Raw genomic sequence first — 6614 nt, forward strand, 5'->3', positions numbered from 1 at the left:
TTTGCCAGCTCCATAGTGGTTGCAAAACTGGCAAATCAATAGATTTGCCACACCCATAGGAACCGGCCTTATAACGGTATTTTGCTAAGTTACGGCTCTATTTCTCTTATGAAACTCAAACAACTACAAATTTGAAATTATTTTTTTTAAGGAATATTTCTCTTATAAAAATCCACATTCCTACCAAAAATGATTGCTTTCAAAGACTTATAAGAGCATCTCCAATGAGACTTTGGAGAATTCCTATATTTTAGGCCTCGTAAGATTTTGTATGTTTTAATAATATCTTCTCCAACGAAACTTTAAAGATGAATATGAGAACGAGGTGTTTGATAGTTTTTTAGACATCTCCATCCTCTGGTTTTAGAGATTCCCTTAAAGGATGTAAACATCCTAATCATCAAAATTTAAGGTTATCAACAGCTACTTCTAATTTTAATTGTTAGATATATAAGAGAAATATGGCATAAAAATAGATTTGAATTCATTGTCATTTAAACTTTACAAGAACTCTAACCATGTTATTGTATCCTCCCGTTGCACTTCAAAGCTATGGACTCGTTATCTTTACGTAATGGGCCTCAACAAACAAGAAAAAAGAGACAAAAAAACTCATGTTGGTTTAAGTTTAAGATAAAGAGTAACCATTTTTTAGGGATCATGGTTTTTTTGAGGGGATCATGATTGTAAGGACCCTCAAGCTCGTCAATGCTATTTGACCAGTTAAGAGACGATCAAGAAATGATTTATTTACTAATGACTCGATTAGTTAATATAGATTTTAATTAATAGAAATTAGTCTAACAACGACCTAGATACGAAAATAGTATCACTAGATAGATCTCGAAAAATTATGCGAAATAGAATGCTCGGACGTGTCATTCGAATACTGGACGAAGAAGGTATCATCTAATTAGTGAGAGGGGGAAAATATTATTTTCGCCATCAAACCGACTGGGACCGCCCTTATCCAATTCAGTGGATGTTCCATGGTTTTTCCTTGGTCTTATCGGGAGTAATTGAGAAGATAAACTTCAATCTTATTTCCTTACTCTTCATTCTTCTTCTTTTCTTCTTCTGTTTTCTCTCTTTCTCTCTGCCGTTTTTTCAATTCGAGTGATTTGAGCCTGAAAGTGTGTGAATGAGTCATAGGGAGTTTAGTAGCTTGATGAATTAGAGGAGAAGGTGATGATGTTTCTATCGATTGAGTTTTGGAAGACGCAGAAAAGGGTAAGATAATTTAGGGTTTCGAATTGATTGATTTCTTTTCTTGAAATTGCTTTGTGTTGTTAGATTAAAGATGGGTTATCTGTAAATTTTGAGTTAGAGACTGTATGAGGTTTAATTTTGATTTCATAGAAAATTAGGGTTTATGTTCTTCCCTAAATCAACCAGAAATTAGGGTTCATGCGAATTAAGTTCCTTGATTCGGAATCTACAGATGAAGAAGATGATTGAGTTGCAGTTCAAGGGTAATTGGTAATTGAAGACTTGGATATTGATGTTGTTTGTTTGAGTAAAATTGAAATGAGATACAGCTGTAGATAAATGGAATTGGTGGAGAAATTTTAATTGTAGTTAGGTTGGTATGGTTCCTGAACTGGGACATTTCTGATGAAGAAGATGAGTTGAACAGGGGTCATTGCAGTAGCATCTGGGAGTATGAGATAGGGTTTGTAGTTAGATGTGGAGAATTACAAGTAGTGGTGGGAACTGAAAGATACAGTAGATTGTGGAATTGTAAATGGTGATTGTGTTACTGTGGTAAGAGTTCAGTTTGGAGAGGAAGATGGTGGAATGAACTGATGCTACACTTTCAGATGGAGGTAGTGTCCACAAGAAGCCCTAATTGGTTGAGCTAAGAGATGAAGTAAGTTCACAGCTATGCTGAGAAGAAAATGAAGAAGGGGTGTTGAGGTTAGAGGTTGCTGACAAGAGAATCGTGCTGCGAAGACAAAACCAGTGCAAGACCCGAGAATTGGTTATGGTGTTAATGCAATGAGTAGTGTAGTTGAGCTGATTATGTTACACAATGAAGAACATGAAGAAGATGTAGGTGAAGAAGAATGGTAGTTGAGTTGAGGTCTGGTTATGAATGTATCATTTGATGGTAGAGAATGAAGTAGAGAGCAACTGCAGATACAAGTGGGCTATGCCCAGTTTTTTAAGCTATAAATAGATGTGAAGAAAATGTTATCTAGAGATTGGGGACTACAGATTTTCAATGATTGGTGGAAGCAAGACCTTGGAGAGGGTAGCTGGTGGAAGAATGAAGTATGAATGCTTAGATTTGAGCCGAAGTTGAGGCTACAGAGAGAGCAAAGATTGTGCAGTGTCCAAGTGATGTAGATGATATGGTTTAAGATAGTGATGGTCAACAATAGTTGTAGGTAAAGTTGTAATAGTTGGTTGAGCTGAATTATAAGATTGTAATGGTTAGGAGCTATAAGATTATGTATTGTAATTGGAGATAGAGGTAGTGAATTTAGTATTTGAACTGAATGAAGGAGAGTTAGAAATGCATCTTCTTAGTCTTGGCATGTTTTGGTATTACAGCATGATTGTGCATTAGAAGTTTGGCATATACACAGGCTTAGCTTTAGATCTTTTAGTTCAGTTAACTGGTTTACCCCATCTGACTCAGTTATTGACTGAGTTGAATCTTTTGGACCGATTTGACTCAGAGACCTGACCAATTGACCTTGGCTTTGTTGATTTGGACTTGGACTTTGACTTACATTCACTAGTTGAACCCTTTGACCATCAGTGACCGTTACTTGACCCGTATGGACTGGGCCTTAGATTAATGGGCCGTGCTAGTTCAGACGTAATGGGGTTTGGGCTTAGTTTCAAGTGTTTTTAGTTTGATGTTTGGACCTATATGGTCCGTATTAACCTTTGATTCCTTCTACAAGTCCTAGATATTATTAGGACATATCTGATGGACTACAAAATCAACTTAATTGAATTAGTAAACCTTATATGAGCTAAAGAATAGATAATGTAAAGGTGTAGAACCATAAATGGGTTTAGAATCATTAGATGGTTCACTTAATCTATAACTAAAGACTTGTATGAGATTATGTTATGAACATGGTATGAGCCTATTGGCTAAATTCTTAGCGTGCTGGTGTGACTAACAACTACTCTTTTATTAACAATGAATGATTCATATGATGATCTGGTGGATCGCAGATCTCGAGGTAGGAGTGGTTTGCCTTCAAAACATGTGGGAACTCTGTAACCTTCTTGTAATCATTAAGCTTTCCTTTTATCTGCAAGCATGATGATACGTTACTACATGTGTGCATTAAATTTTACTTTATCAGCGAGGATGATGAGACCTTATTCTATGTGGGCATGTTGTTTGAAATTGAATGTGTTTGTGTTTGATATGCATTGTGAGATTTCCCTGCGAGGAGTGTCTGTGTTTTCCCACGGCTCTTAGCTAAGTCAAGTAAGGCGGTAATTCATCCGTCGACAATATTACTTAGTAGGGGGGTAAGTCATCCGTCTGAATATATTATAAATATTTCATTAGTAGGCCGGTAAGTCATCCGTTTGAATATTATTGCTTATTAAGATAGTAGGGCGGTAACTCATCCGTTTGAATATTACCTAGTAGGGCGGTAATTCATCCGTTATGATATTATATATACTATTTTATTTTAGGGAAATCACTCGTGTGCATATTATACTTGTTTGACTAACTTTATGATCTTGATGGTAATATTCTGAATCATAGTTTGTATGGGCACTCTGTGTGTACGATGTTATAATATTTGATTAGGGTTGCTCTCGTGTCGTATTCTCCAATTAGTTTGGCGAGGTTAGAGTGACACTTGATTCGTGATGCATAAATTGTTGAATGATTAGTTGCTTCTTGTTTCTTTCATTTTATATTCTTTTAGAACTGTGAAGCATGGTAGTACTTGAGAGTTATATGTTTCCATTGAGCAACCTGTGTGGACGATGTGCTCACTTGTTCCCACTTCAGTTTAAGTAATCGGAAGGAAATGGAGCGTGCGAAGATATTCGTTTTCGTAGTTTAGTGCCCTCCCGAATATAGTGTTGTCGTGTATCTGTAATATATGTATTCTTTCTTAATTCTGTAAAACAACACATTATTATATTTATATAGCATGAGAGACTAGCTTTCAAACATATCGTATCAGAGAGTTTGGGTTTGTTTGTTAGCACTTTATGTGAATATGGTTCTTAAGATTGATAATCTGGATTTGATGATTCAATTAGGTTGTAATCCTATTAGCTAAACAGGTTTAAGATTTGGGGCGTCACAATGGTCTTATTAGGACAACCTCCCTATACTTATAAGGGGTGTCCTAAAGTTAGGTAAATACACAATTACTCTTTACTTTAATTTGAATTAAAAATAACTTTAATAATTATATAAATCTAATCATATACATCTAATCTAAATAAATTTATTAACCAAAATCAAAAGCAAAAACAGGAGGGGAATCGAAATTTTTTAGTTTTGAAAAAAAAAAATATTTTTCTTCTTCTCTCTTTACTTGACGTTCCTCGTTCGATTGAAAAACCCATCAATCTTTTTAATTCGTTTTTTGATTGGGAAAATTGAGTAGAAATCATCAAAATATGGTTTAAATGGAAGTTAAAGTAGCATGTTCGGTTAGGAATAGTTTAAAAAAAAACTAGTTTTGTAACCGAACATTTTGAAACCAAGAACACGAAGAACACTTCGGTTATCACGAATTTAATTTTTCGTTCGCAAAAAATAGTTTTAACCGAACTCCTCATTGAAAACCAATATATTGTGTTTTGTTGGTCCCCAAAAATTCTAAAAATAGTTAGTAACCAAACTCTACCCATAATACAAAAAAAAAAAAAAAAAAAAAAAAAAAAAAAACAATGTAAACGAATTGTGTTATTTTTCCCACTATGTTGAGCTATGATTTAACCGAACTTTGACTACTCTGTTCGGTTGGTTCGCAAAAATTTCTAAAACTATCTAGTAACCGAACTCTACCCATATTACAAAAAGAAAAAAAAATCCAATGTAACCGAACTGTGTTATTTTTCCCACTATGTTGAGTTATGATTTAACCGAACTTTGCCTACTCTGTTCGGTTGGTTCGCAAAAATTTCTAAAACTATCTAGTAACCGAACTCTACCCATATTACAAAAATCAAAAATAATTCCAATGTAACCGAACTGCGTTATTTTTCCCACTATGTTGAGTTATGATTTAACCGAACTTCGCCTACTCTGTTCGGTTGGTTCGCAAAAATTTCTAAAACTATCTAGTAACCGAACTCTACCCATATTACAAAAAGAAAAAAAAATTCCAATGTAACCGAACTGTGTTATTCTGCCTACTATGTTGAGTTTCAATTTAACCGAACTTGTCCCACTATGTTCGGTTTGTTCGCAAAAAATCTTGACAAACCGAACTCTTCACTAATTGCATACATGTGGATTTCGGTTAGATATGTTGTTGGGTTAAAGTTTGCGAACCAACGAACAATACTCTGTAAATCCTATAAAAAAAAGTTCGGTAACATGTCTGTTTAGCGAACGACTAAAAACCTCCATTAAAGAGCGAGTTCGGTAACATGCGTGTTTGGAAAAAGTAACCGGACTACACTTTCAGATGAGTTCGGTAACCTGTTCTTCACATAAGGTAACCGAACAAGCCCAAATCTACTCTAAAAGTTTACAGTTTTTTGAAAATTTGGAGCAATTCAACCAACATTATCTAAGTTTGAAGCATACCTCGGTACCCAAATACCCTTCCTCCGGCGGCTGTGGTTGGTAAAATCCATCGTTTTTCATGTTTTCCTTTTTCATCTTCTATAACTTTACTCTCTCAATAATTCTATTTCTTTAAAAAAACCATCTGATTTTTTAATCTCACTAATTATCTTTAACTTAATAACCTCACTAATCATTACACTAAATAATCATTACTCAAAATTAATCAGGAGGGTAATTTAGGTATTAATATAAATATCTAGATAAGGAGTGACCTAGATTTACTTCTAATGTCTTACCCAAAATAAAACCATGGGCCCCAAAAAATGGTTCATACAGGAAGGACTAGAGCCTAGAGGAGTCGGTGCCGATAGTGGAAATTGAACTATTGTCCCTCCTTCTGATGGGCCTTCACGAATATCCCTAGAAAACTTTACAAATATCCCTGATGGCAAAATTGAAATTTTTATTAAAATCATAAATCTTATACTTCCTTTTTTAACCTTCTCATCTCTTTCTTCTTTGATTTACAGAACTCGAACTCAGAAACAAAAGTTCTCCATCTCTCCTCCCACCACCATCTGCATCACTCCCACCACCATCATCATCTCGATCTCCTCCACCGTAACAAGCACCACCACCTTCTCCCCTCCGCCATTACTATCAGATAATGGTAATCAATATTTCGAAATAGATTTCCGAGTTTAGTTTTAAGGTTTCGAAAGCCTAATTTCGTCGATTTCATATCGATTTTCTAATTAGATTCATGATTAAAGTATAGATCTGTAAAAATATCGTCTAGATATCTTTATTGTAGTTTACGATTCGTACAAATCACTATTTCTAATACCGAATGAGGTGGTGGTGGTGGTGGTGA

General features: G+C 34.9%; 1 long non-coding RNA gene across 1 annotated transcript; it reads left to right on the forward strand.

Moving 5' to 3' along the window:
• The first annotated feature begins 950 nt into the window (after positions 1-950).
• On the forward strand, positions 951-2540 carry LOC113298604. Its single transcript, XR_003334294.1, has 2 exons — positions 951-1230; positions 1442-2540. It is a non-coding gene; the product is annotated as an uncharacterized LOC113298604 (long non-coding RNA).
• The last annotated feature ends 4074 nt before the right edge of the window (positions 2541-6614 follow it).

This window comes from Papaver somniferum, chromosome 7 (genome assembly GCF_003573695.1).
Source record: "Papaver somniferum cultivar HN1 chromosome 7, ASM357369v1, whole genome shotgun sequence".
In the NCBI taxonomy this organism is placed as follows: Eukaryota; Viridiplantae; Streptophyta; class Magnoliopsida; order Ranunculales; family Papaveraceae; genus Papaver; species Papaver somniferum.